This window comes from Macrobrachium rosenbergii, chromosome 13 (genome assembly GCF_040412425.1).
Source record: "Macrobrachium rosenbergii isolate ZJJX-2024 chromosome 13, ASM4041242v1, whole genome shotgun sequence".
Taxonomy (NCBI): Eukaryota; Metazoa; Arthropoda; class Malacostraca; order Decapoda; family Palaemonidae; genus Macrobrachium; species Macrobrachium rosenbergii.
In genome coordinates this window covers 54,818,731-54,831,899 of record NC_089753.1, presented here as the reverse complement: position 1 = coordinate 54,831,899, position 13,169 = coordinate 54,818,731, and the positions used below count along the sequence as shown (strand labels likewise).

General features: G+C 37.9%; 2 long non-coding RNA genes across 2 annotated transcripts; one reads left to right on the top strand and one right to left on the bottom strand.

The window, feature by feature from the left end:
• Positions 1 to 3,108: 3,108 nt before the first annotated feature.
• LOC136844691 (uncharacterized) lies at positions 3,109 to 4,050 on the top strand. Its single transcript, XR_010854970.1, has 2 exons — positions 3,109 to 3,163; positions 3,709 to 4,050. It is a non-coding gene; the product is annotated as an uncharacterized lncRNA (long non-coding RNA).
• A 7,876-nt stretch (positions 4,051 to 11,926) lies between these two features.
• Positions 11,927 to 12,744, bottom strand: LOC136844690 (uncharacterized). The gene is made up of 2 exons (XR_010854969.1): positions 12,694 to 12,744; positions 11,927 to 12,228 (listed from the first exon to the last, which is right to left on the bottom strand). It is a non-coding gene; the product is annotated as an uncharacterized lncRNA (long non-coding RNA).
• Positions 12,745 to 13,169: the final 425 nt, after the last annotated feature.

The window sequence follows — 13,169 nt, the reverse complement described above, 5'->3', positions numbered from 1 at the left end:
TAAGAAACCACATACTGAATAAGTAGCAGACAACCTTGCATTCCTATTGGCTCTTCCCTCCTCAAAATCAAGGTTGCATGCAAGAATTTACGTCTGAATGATAAAGATTACAAGAAGACTGCAAATTCAAGCAAAATCAAAGATGAAAATAAGCCGAAGATAACAGGCAAATAGTTGTCGTTCTTGAGGGCAATCGTCCTGACAAGAACTGGAGCCTGGTGGTCATGCAAGCCAAAACGCGTTGAATTTCCACGAGAGGAACCGGAATTTCATGTCCTCTTGCGGCAGCTTCCCTACATATACAGTGCAATTTCCACCTAAAGATGCTCATCTGAGTCTCTTTCTCCTCAGATTTTATTTGATCCTTTATTTTAGTTCAACTGAACCAAACGAGCATGAGCTTTTCTGATAAATACTTGTCCGTCATCCATCTGATTGTGTCTGTCTTTCTCATATTTATCTGTTGTCTCTCTGTCCACATTTTAAAAATTCTCAAGACTCACAGAGTCTTTTTCCATTTTGGATAAAGAGTGCACAAAAATTTAATTATATGAACCCCCACGCATGCTAGCAAGACGAGGTAATTCAGAATCAATAAAGAATTTATATTATTAAAATGTCATTTTTCTCTAAAATTCCAAAACTTGCATGAAGGTATCTTTGTAGGACAAGTGGTAGACTTTAGCTTGTTGAAACTTAAGCTCCTTTGACAGGATACACCAATGTAAGTCCGAAATCCGTACGTTGAATTTCACTTGAAAAATCATTACAAATCACCTTCTTAAGTAAAATAAGTCTATAAATTGTGGGCTTCATGAGCAAAAATCCTCATGTCATATAAACCGAAGAAGATTTGGATGACTGAGGTAAGCTCTGTGGACCACAGACCTCTTGCTTTTACTTCAGCTTGCTTTGAGGACTTTATTTCTCAACACGAAACCTACGTATTTTACCACTTTCGAATACTTTAATGTCTGGGCCAAAAGGAATTTGTGTATGCCAAAGGTTCAGCATTCAGCAGGACATCAGCATTCGTATTTTGTTAAGGTATCATGATTTCATACAGAGGAATATCGAAGCTCTTTTATTCTCTATACTGAAAAACTGGAGATTAGTGAACAGTCTTCCTGGCAATATCATTCGTGATGTACAAAGGATTATGGAACGCTGTAATGCTCCTTTTTAATGTCGAAGTTCATGACCTTAATTTTTTTTTTTTTTTTTTTGTTCTTGTATCAGCAACAGCTGAAGTATATTTTATTGCAATTTACAGATTTGTTGGTGTTTACCTACGTACTTGTGTTTTTATTATTCTGATTTTCTCTGTCTTTTATTGGCATTCTGTTTATTGTATATTTATTATGTAATTTAATTGCCTTTTAGGGTTGTTAGAAAGAAATATGTTGATAAATAATATTAATCATTTTTTTTCCAAGTGCCATTTACCCATTTGGAGGAAGTGTCTTCAAAAGGGTAAAGCTTTCCAAATCTCAGCAAGTCTTTTGGGATGAAGCAGCTACTATTACATCCTCTTTTTTCATTGAATCCAACAAACACCTGTGCCTATTTACAGCTAGGTGGACTAGTGGGTGGTAGGCCAGGTGCGAACCTTAGACCTAGAAAAAGTTAACTTCATGGTAGTTTACAAACCATCTGACTTAGATAAATAATACAGAGGGGGTTATGTGAAAATGTAATTTTTTCTATATGTTACAACAGACTTTATTTGCTCTTCAAAGCACTTATGTAATTTCTAATTCTCTAGATGTCTTCTAACAGGATGTTGTTCATAAAAGTAATGATGAAATAGCATGGAATATTTCATCATCCATGAATCTACTATGGTTACCTTAACCTCTGAAGTGGCCAATGCATCCATATCTAAAGGGTTTATTCGCTGTAGCCATAACCGCCGAAACCATAGGACCCGTGCCCAAACAAGATATACTCGATAGTTTCAGGTGCTGGCCTAGCAACAACCCCTTCAAATGGGACAAAAGCGTCGCCAACAGCGACGGGGTAATACCGATCTAGAATTAAAATAACGAGAAATCAATATAATAAATCTGTTTATGGTCGTTGAACTTTATCAACTGAGTGTACATATAATTAAGTTAAGGGTGAGCGAAGCGAATATCAGAATAAATGAAAGGAGTTTATGAGGAGTACTCAACATGCAAGTTTGGGGTCACTAGGCCAGCAGGGAATCCTATAGGGCTGAAATACACTGGATAAAGGAACCAAAAACGGTCAATTACGAGATAATGAAAAGTGTTTTATTAGAAGTTTAGTTGCAGAACAGTGGAGATAATCAACAGGGCTGTTCAGGAGGATGGACAGGGTGAACAGTGACAAAGTAAGTGAAAATCATCAATATATTTGAAAATCAAATTTATATAAGCAACAAAATGAAATAGCACGATACTGCATATCCTTCAGAAGATATCTCTGTCTGTAACTTTTATCCTGTTTCCACTCCTCCCATTTTGTCTTTTGCTTTTACTATGTGCCATAGCACCTGTTGCCATTGATGTGTCCAGTCATTTTAGAATTTCTCTTATTTGCACATCACACGCACATGTGCACACACCAATGCACCCAAACCTCATGAAAAAGTATCTCTGTGTTAACTCGTATCTTTACACCATTAATTCGAGTACGAGTTGTGGTCCTAGAGACACCCGCCTCACGCCCACAAGATAAGAAGTCACAGACGCAGAAAAAGCAGATTTTTTGAAGGACGGAAGGTTGCCAACCTCTTTGAATTGCTTTGTGTCGCAGCCAATTCTTGCAGGGCAGGTTAGCTGATGCCTTACCTATCCTCCACTTTTTGGCGACAGGAATTTTCCATAATATAGTATATAAATATCGTTATTTGCGCATGGACAGAGAAGAAAATTCATTTCTTTCAATAATGATATCCCACAGGAAATACTGACGTTAACAACAATTACAATAAATAACGAATATCGATATCAGCACTAAAAGTTTTACCAATCTTTCTATGCAAAAGGCCACTTCACAATCCAGTTTTTAAAAGCGGTTGTTGGCAACCCTCCACAAAAGAACGGACTGCGTATAAATACGAGCTCAAAAAGGATCTCAAGTACATTTTCCAGGAGCTCCTGAGGAAGCCACGAACAACCAGTTCATCATGAAATCGGTAAGTTCCATTTGAAACGGTGAGCTATTAATAAGACTTCAAGAAACCTGGTGGGTATGCGGTTTGTGTTTCAAAGACAATATATTCTTCTGCAATTTAAACATAAAGACATATAATCTACAATTAAAATAATTTAGCTCTTATTGAAGACGCGTTTATTCTTTAAGTCACGATAATATTCAACCGAAAACTTAATGCTTTGCCAACAAATAGCTAATTACTTTTAATAGGATCTGTATGTATGGAAACATGTTTGTAAAGTGCACAAGCAACGATGGATTTTTCTTAGACATATGAAAAATCATTCGCACACATCTACATGCGCTACAGGCATATAGTTATCTTTTATTCCCCTTTTGAAACATTGGTTTCATTACCAGATAATTCAAGTCTAAATCTATACCGAATAAATGGGAGTAGCATTACTTCCTAGAATGTTATCATGGTTCATGCTCCTTCTAAACTCTTCTTCTTCGATGCGGTGAATCCAACTTGAAAATCATGTGAAGGTTTGGCAAACCTATTGATTTTTATTCCATTTACAGATTAGTGTTGCCCTGTTGGTGTTGGTGGCCCTTTTTGCCCTGATGGAGGTCACTGGAGCCCTGCCCGCACCTGAACCTAACCGACGCTCCTTCTTTGGACACAGTCCCTACGGCTTCGGTGGTTACGGCTATAGACCCTTCGGATACGGCTTTGGCTTCGGCGGATACGGCGGTGGCTTAGGAGGCTTTGGTGGCCTTGGAGGATTCTTTGGTTAATAAATATCTTCCTCGAAATAACGGGAAGATAGAACATCGATATCTTTCATGAAATATCTCATTTTTTTTAAATATGAAGTAAATTCTTCTTAAAATTTTAATAAAACTTTTTACTTCTTAAGATAATTTTCAATACTTTATCCCTCTACAAAACTTAGCGTTCTCAGTCAAAAAATCCAGTTTGAAATGTCTTAAGAAGGATAGCAGTAACGTACTTTATATTTAGGAATTATTGCTCTAGTGACTATTGTGAATTAGAGTCAAGTACATAACTTCAGTACAGAAGCTTATTGTTGACCAGATCGAAGGCAGAATTGAATTCAGCCAGAACAAGTCTGAACTCATGTCTGTTGTCAAGGTTATCTTCCACACAAATAGTTCGATCGAAAATGACGTCCATTATACTAACCACTTCCACTGAACAAGGCTTAGGGACAAGAAGCAGGTGGCCAGATGTTCAAATAATGTCACACTGAGGCCAGAAGAAGGGAGATTGGTTTTTCACAGTTGCTTTCAAAACTTCCAAATCCATTTTGAACAAGAACAACAACAGTCCTTCAGTAACATGCAAACCATGAAATATGTCTTTGATCTCTCTACCGTCCCTTGAAGAAGCAAATTTGGTGATATTTAGCAGAGGGTTGTCCTTCTGAATGATTAAATATTACCCGACATAACATTACTTCATTTCTAATGCATGAAGGTTATTTCCAAACTACGATATCATTAGGTCTTCAAAAAGGTAATGTTTTCTTCATGATCTGAGAATTTTTTTAAGATTAAGGATTTTTGGAGTTTGGATTTTGGGTATCGGATTTTGCTGACAATCAAAAAGCTTTTATCCAGAGCAGTCGATAATAAATTAGTCATATTTTCTATAAGTATCATCTACGCTGTATTATTACTGTTAGCCTACTGGCCCTAATCTGAGAAGCAGAATGCTACACGCCTACTAGTAGTGTCTCCGACAGGGAAAATAGCCTAGTATGGAAAAGAAAGAAAAACCATGTGAGAGAAAGGAGACAGAAAAACAATTTAGATTAAAGATATGAAACTATGAAACGTGTCATTTGGAAAGTCATTCCACAATTTATTCAGATCAGGAATGAAAAATCTTAAAAGCTCTTTGGTATTGAGCATCACATATAAGAAAGGCAAGATCATTAGAATTAACAACATAATTGTTACTGCGTGGTGGGTGGTATAATCTAAGAATATCTAATTGCACAGGATATTCAGAATCATGAAACATTTCATATTACATGTGCATTAATGGAACGGCAACGTCATTATTTCATAATACAAATACTATTTGGCCCAGAGCACTCGAATTTACATTTCTGTAGTAATTATAAAGCCAATAAACAAATTGCGCCTTGTAATCTATTTGTTAGAAATTCAATAGCAATGCTTAGAAAAATTCCCCTAATTTCCATCAACATCAGTGTCAAGACAAATCACAAGAACTCCATGACCAGAATCTGGGAATTTCAATACAACAGAGTGAATTTCAGTAGGAGCATCACAAGTACGTAAACTGCAAACTAGAAAACAAATTGTTTTCAACCAGACCTTCCGACTTCGACTTTAGATAATCTGTTTGCCGCAATCCAAATACCGACGCTTCTATATATGACCGTCTCTTGGAGAGGATTAGTATGGCTCAGTCACAAGATTCAAAAGCTTCATTCGTTACTTGTGAGGCTGCAGTGCAAAGCACAGAGAGTGGCTTAATTCAAATTCCACAGATCAACATGGCCGGTCTGCTCTTGGGTCCTTTGTATCCTCAGATTTTGTCCAGCAAATTGAGGAACCCACGCACATTTCCGGTGATAGATTAGACCTCATATTGACAAATGTTCCAACTATTGTCAAGTCTGAGGTCTGCGAGTATGTAAGCACTTCCGATCATTGCTCTATTGAGATGGACATATCTGTCAATAAGTAAATCCAGGTAAAACAGCTACAGGAAAAAACTTCACAGAAAAAAGTCACAGGAAAAAATCACAGGAAAAAAGTCACAAAAATCTTTCCTAGATAGTGACTCCCAAGGGGTTTAACCGGTGTGTATCCACCTTTGCGGCGTGTTTAGTACAAGCCCGTTGGGGATTTTTTTTTTTACCCGGTATGTATCCACCTTTGCGGCATGTTTGGCTCAAGCCCGTTGGGGATTTTTTTTAAACCGGTATGTATCCACTTCTGCGGCGTGTTTGGTACAAGCCCATTGGGGATTTTGTTTTTTAACCAGTATGTATCCACTTTTGCCGCGTGTTTGGTACAAGACCGTTGGGGATTTTCTTTTAAACCGGTATGTATCCACTTTTGCGTGGATTTTTTTAAACCGGTATGTATCCACTTTTGCCGAAAGTGTTTGGTACAAGCCCGTTGGGGATTTTTTTAAACCGGTATGTATCCACTTTTGCCGCGTGTTTGGTACAAGCCCGTTGGGGATTTTTTTTAAACCGGTATGTATCCACTTTTGCCGAGTGTTTGGTACAAGCCCGTTGGGGATTTTTTTAAAACCAGTATGTATCCACTTTTGCCGCTGCGTGTTTGGTACAAAGCCTTTTTTTTAAAACCAGTATGTATCTACTTTTGCCGCGTGTTTGATACAAGCCCGTTGGGGATTTTTTAAAATCCAGTATGTATCCACTTTTGCCGCGTGTTTGGTACAAGCCCGTTGGGGATTTTTTTAAAACCAGTATGTATACACTTTTGCTGTGTGTTTGGTACAAGCCCGTTGGGGATTTTTTTTAAACCGGTATGTATCCACTTTTGCCGCGTATTTGGTACAAGCCCGTTGGGGATTTTTTTTAAACTGGTATGTATCCACTTTTGCCGTGTGTTTGGTACAAGCCCATTGGGGATTTTTTTTAAACCGGTATGTATCCACTTCTGCCGCATGTTTGGTACAAGCCGTTGGGGATTTTGTTTTTTAACCGGTATGTATCCACTTTTGCCGCGCGTTTGGTACAAGCCCGTTGGGGATTTTTTTAAACCGGTATGTATCCACTTTTGCCGCGTGTTTGGTACAAGCCCGTTGGGGATTTTTTTTAAACCGGTATGTATCCACTTTTGTCGCGTGTTTGGTACAAGCTTGTTGGGGATTTTTTTTAAACCGGCATGTATCCACTTTTGCCGCGTGTTTGGTACAAGCCCGTTGGGGATTTTTTTTAAACCGGTATGTATCCACTTTTGCCGCGTGTTTGGTACAAGCCCGTTGGGGATTTTTTTAAACCGGTATGTATCCACTTTTTCCGCGTGTTTGGTACAAGCCCATTAGGGATTTTTTTAAACCGGTGTGTATCCACTTCTGCCGCATGCTTGGTACAAGGCCGTTGGGAATTTTGTTTTTTAACTGGTATGTATCCACTTTTGCCGCGTGTTTGGTACAAGCCCGTTGGGGATTTTTTTTAAACCGGTATGTATCCACTTTTGCCGCGTGTTTGGTACATGCCCGTTGGGGATTTTTTTAAACCAGTATGTATCCACTTTTGCGGCATGTTTGGTACAAGCCCGTTGGGGATTTTTTTAAAACCGGTATGTATCCACTTTTGCCGCGTGTTTGTTACAAGCCCGTTGGGGATTTTTTTTATACTGGTATGTATCCACTTTTGCAGCGTGTTTGGTACAAGCCCGTTAGGGATTTTTTTAAACCGGTATGTATCCACTTTTGCCGCGTGTTTGGTACAAGCCCGTTGGGGATTTTTTTAAACCGGTATGTATCCACTTTTGCCGTGTGTTTGGTACAAGCCCGTTGGGGATTTTTTTAAAACCGGTATGTATCCACTTTTGCTGCGTGTTTAGTACAAGCCCGTTGGGGATTTTTTTAAAACCAGTATGCATCCACTTCTGCCACGTGTTTGGTACATGCCCGTTGGGGATTTTGTTTTTTAACCGGTATGTATCCACTTTTGCCGCGTGTTTGGTACAAGCCCGTTGGGGATTTTTTTTAAACTGGTATGTATCCACTTTTGCCGCGTGTTTGGCGCAAGCCCGTTGGGGATCTTTTTTTTAACAGGTATGTACCCACTTTTGCCTCATGTTTGGTACAAGCCCATTGGTGATTTTTTTTTATACCGGTATGTATCTACTTTTGCCGCGTGATTAGTACAAGCCCGTTTGGGATTTTTTTTTAAAACCGGTATGTATCCACTTTTGCGGCATGTTTAGTACAAGCCCGTTGGGGATTTTTTTCTATACCGGTATGTATCCACTTTTGCCACGTGATTAGCACAAGCCCGTTGTGGATTTTTTTTAAACTGGTATGTATCCACTTTTGCCGCGTGATTAGTACAAGCCCGTTGGTGATTTTTTTTAAACCGGTATGTATCCACTTTTGCGGCGTGTTTAGTACAAGCCTGTTGGGGATTTTTTTTTATACCGGTATGTATCCACTTTTGCCGCGTGATTAGTACAAGCCTGTTGGGGATTTTTTTTTAAACCGGTATGTATCCACTTTTGCCGCATGTTTAGTACAAGCTCGTTGGGGTTTTTTTTTAAGCCAGTATGTATCCACTTTTGCGGCGTGTTTAGTACAAGCCCGTTGGGGATTTCCATATAATCATAAACAAAAGATTGTAAATATCATAAAGATAATGACCCCAAGAAATAGTGTTCATTTTTCCCTGTGACTTTATTACCGACCACCATAAATAAATGTGACTTTTTTCCTGTGACTTTTTTCCTAGCCAAAATTGTGACCTTTTTCCTGTGACTTTTTTCCTAGCCAAAATTGTGACCTTTTTCCTGTGACTTTTTTTCCTGTGATTACCGGCCACCCAATTAGTATATTCCTAATGCCATCAAAGACGGTCTGGCTGAAATCTAAGGCCAGTTGGGATTGCATTACTGAAACTTGTCAGGCATTTAATATTTTGGATGCTATATCAGATCCAGATCCCAAGATGAAGTTAAACAATATGCTAATGGCTATTTTAATGAGGTATGTCCCTAGTAAGGTCATCAAATTTAGGACAAATGATCAGCCATAGTTTGATGATACTTGTAGACGAGCTTGCCATGACAAACAGACCAAATTCAACACATGGGGACGAAATCATTCACATGAAAATTACACCATATTTCTTAAGTCTCGCCATGCTGCGAATAGAATTTATCATATAGCTGAGATAAATTACAGTAATTCCTTAAAAAGAAGCTTGATGAGATTACTCAACCTCATCTGTGGTGGACTAAATTCATCATCTCTCTCTGGGTGAGGCACGTCTTCCATTCCACCACTACTAACAGATGATGGTAGATTGGTTACTGGCCCTAGGGAAAAGGCTTAACTGATACACTGAGCTTTCGAAGCTAAACAATCAGCCGAGGATGTCCCTCTCCTTCATACTTGTCATCCTGAACCTATATTCTTACAAATTTCCCATTTCACTCCAGGGATGTTCAGAAAATTCTTTATAATCTTGATAGCTGGGTTGGAGAAGATCTTAATGGTTTCTTTCTTTTGTTTTTTAAGAACGCTTCTAGTGTGTTGCCTCCCAAGATTAGTAGATTGTATAGATTTTTATGTCGACGTAGTATCTTTGTGGATGAGCACAAGCTTAGCAATAGAGTGCCTGTTCCAAAGAGTGGCATATCTGCCAGCTGCAGTAACTACAGGACAATTTCTATTCTCCTTGTGCTCTCCAAAGCTGCAGAAAAACTTATTTTTAAGCCACTATATAAATATGTGAAATCTAAAGGATTATTAGCTGATAGTTAAAATGCACATATGAAGCAGTTAGGTACCTGCAATGCTATTTTAGATTTTACATACCACTTACAAGAGAACTTTGTTAAGGGTTTTGAGTGCAGAGTAATTCAAATATATTTTAGTGCTGCTTTCGATTGAGTAAATCATAAGGCACTTACTTATAAACCTCAAAATCTTGGAATAGGTGGATATGTTTTAGAATTACTTCAAGATTTCCTTACAGGTAGGAAGCAGCGAATTGCTGCTGTTTAGGATCTTTATTGAACCAAGACATTTTGTGTCTGGAGTTCCACAGGGTAGTGTTCTTGGTCCACTGTTATTTATTTTTAGCGTATACAAGTGATGTGGCTGTTGGCCTGGAAAACAAGATTGTTCATTATGACAACGATGCAACACTTGTCGGTGTAGTAAAGTTTTCACTTATGATAAATGAAGCTGCCCTTAATCTCAGTGGAGACATTGACCGGATTAGTGAATGGTGTAGTCGGTGGAGTATGAGGCTGAACTCCAGTAAAACGAAATGACGATTGGTTACCAGATCTCTTACAGATTTACTACTATATCCTCCCCTCCAAGTCAATTGGACTCTGCTGAATGAGTCTGAAGTTTTAACTATTCTAGGTGTAACTTTTGACTCACATCTTACTTCTGGGAAACATATAATGAAAGTGTCAGCAAATACCACATGAAAGTTAGGTATTGTACGTAAGGACTCATATATTTTTAATAGTGATAAAATCAATACAGCCTGTTTTAGGTCATTTGTGCTTCCTTCACTAGAGTACTGTTCTCTAGTGTGGGTGTCTGCTTCTGCCAGAGAGTCATCTCATTTAAATAGAGTGGTTCGTGGTGGTAGGTTTCAGTTTCCTAATATTAGCAGTTATGACTTGGACCATCGACGGATGGTCTCTCGTTTTCAATTTTTCATAACGTATTTTAACAGAGATCTTGCACATTCACAATTGATCCGTGGTCCCATTTTCCTGCCGAGAGCAAGCCAGATTTGCTGAACAGCAGAACCAATATGTAGTAAATATGCCTCCCTGTCGAACTTCTCTCAGTTCCAGAGCTCCTTTATTCCTCACACCGTTAGACTGTGGAACTGTCTCCCTGAGGATGTCGTGCAACTGGAACTTCAAAATCTGAATCTAGGATGCAATGCATTACAACTTTAATACAATTCTCATTGTATTTTAATAATTTACTTACATTTTTTATCTATTTGTTAACTTATCAACCTATTTTTTATTTTTTAATAAGTGATCTCTTCTCTCTGTCTGTCCCTTTACCTCCAGTTACTACTCTCTAATAGACACCATATTCTTTGGAAGCTTGAATTTCAAGTTAATGGCCCCTGTAGGCTTGTTCCATATGAATAGGGTTCATCTTCTGAAGAATAATAATAATAATAATAATAATAATAATAATAATATAATAATAATAATAATAATAATAATAATAATAATAATAAATAGTGGATTTACAGAAATTAGACAGCAATCAGCCAGGCACTATCCAGTGGAACAACAATAGCAGCTCTCCAACATGCGTAAAACAGAATCCCTTCATATGAAAAAAAAACAGACAACTTAGATGTTAAGTAATCTGCAATATACATAAAAAATAATTTAAAAATACCACATGGATCTAAGTCTTTATATGCGTGTCAAAGTTTAGTAAAATATTTTTAATTTATCGGAACAATTAGAAAAGCCAAACTGGGCAGTTTAGAATTAATGAAGCTCGTTAGAGCCATAATGGATTTTCAATGACTGAATTTTGTCAAACGCATCAGCCAAAGGAGTCGCCTTTCCCTTTCGAAAAAGAATGGCACAGACATCCTGTTTAAACGAAGGAAGCACTGATCAACTGATCTATGCCTCAAAAGTGCAGATTTGAGAGCAGTCCATCATTTACAACGCTGAGTTCTACCTGGAAGGGTATCTTTTATAATCTAAGTGTGTTCACTCTCAGCTGAAGCAAAAAATCTCTAAACTTCAGCTCTTTGTTGTGTTTAAATATGTTAGCAAATGAAAGTTGTTACATTAATATTCATCCTTATACAAATTAAACTGCGGCCACCAGTTTATTTGGTTATGAGGCTACTGGTCTAACTTAATTCAAATTTGGGTAACAGATGAAGCAAAGCCGACCATGAAGAAAAGTAAACTCATTTAAGGCTGTGTACCTAAATTACTACACTTGACAAAACATTTAAAATTGAATTTCATTTTGATTCACAATAGAGAGACAGTTAGAACTCAAAGGTATCATGAGAAGAAAAGCTTATAAATTTAAAATAGATTTTATATTTTCTTTAAAAGAATTAGATAGTCCATGAAAGCCCGTCATACTCTAGCTTCTCTTATCTTCATGAAAGATGTTCATCAACCAAAGAAACCACCTCCAAAGCCACCACCGTATCCGCCGTAGCCAAAGCCGTATCCGAAGGGCCTATAGCCGTAGCCGCCAAAGCCATAGGGTCTGTGTCCAAAGAAGAAGCCTCGGTGAGGTTCAGGTGCTGGCAGGGCTCCAGTGACCTCCATCAGCGCAAAAAGGGCCACCAACACCAACAGGGCAACGCTGATCTACAAATAGAATAAAAATAAATTAACTCACCAAATTTTTAGGTGATTCTCAAGTTGGAATCGCTACATTGAAGACCAAGCTCTGCTGAGAGCGTGCATGAGATGGCACAATGTGTGTAATGGAAGTACCTAAAGACACCTTTGATTTTTAGTGTATACATATGGATATTTATACCTCTTTTAACACATCTCCAGTATACGCTACGTATGTATTGATGGATGATTATGTAATTGATATTTAAGAATCAATTACACATTCGTGGAAATAATTCTCAGTATGCTTAATGTCTCTATATAAAACTTGGAAAATCAGTAAAATGCTGTTAATTTAATGCTTGAAGGTCTTATAAAATATCATAATCATTCTACTAGAATTTGTAGAGGGTTTCACTGTTGTTAAGATAAACTGAATTTGTAGAAATCCGCTATATTTGCTTACAATGAAAAATTCCATAATAATCTTACCGTTTTCATGGTGAATAAGAGATGTGTTGTTTTCTTCTGTGATTCTTGAAAACTGTTCGTTTGCTTTTCCTGGGACCTTCTATTTATACGGAACTCCAGTGTCAGCAAAGAGTTGCCATCGATCCTTACTCTGGAGCTGGGTTAAAAAGAAACCTCTTTCTTGGAAAGAAAGAAAAACATTCAAAGCATATATCACGTGTTGTCTTTCTATGCATCACTTTAATTGCAACAATTCCTTTTTCCATACTGACCACTTTAATTGCAACTCCATTATCGTTTCTGTCGTCACGAGATGTTGGTTAAAAAAAACTCTTTGCGTAATGATTGCATCATCGGGCAAACCCCGGAGGAATCCTGTCGAGCAAGGTGTGACAAACGTTCATACAAACACGAGCGCGTGCGCGCACGCACATACTTTACATTATTATCATTACCTAACTAAGATGTTCCTTTCATTCAGCGTGTATTCGTAACAA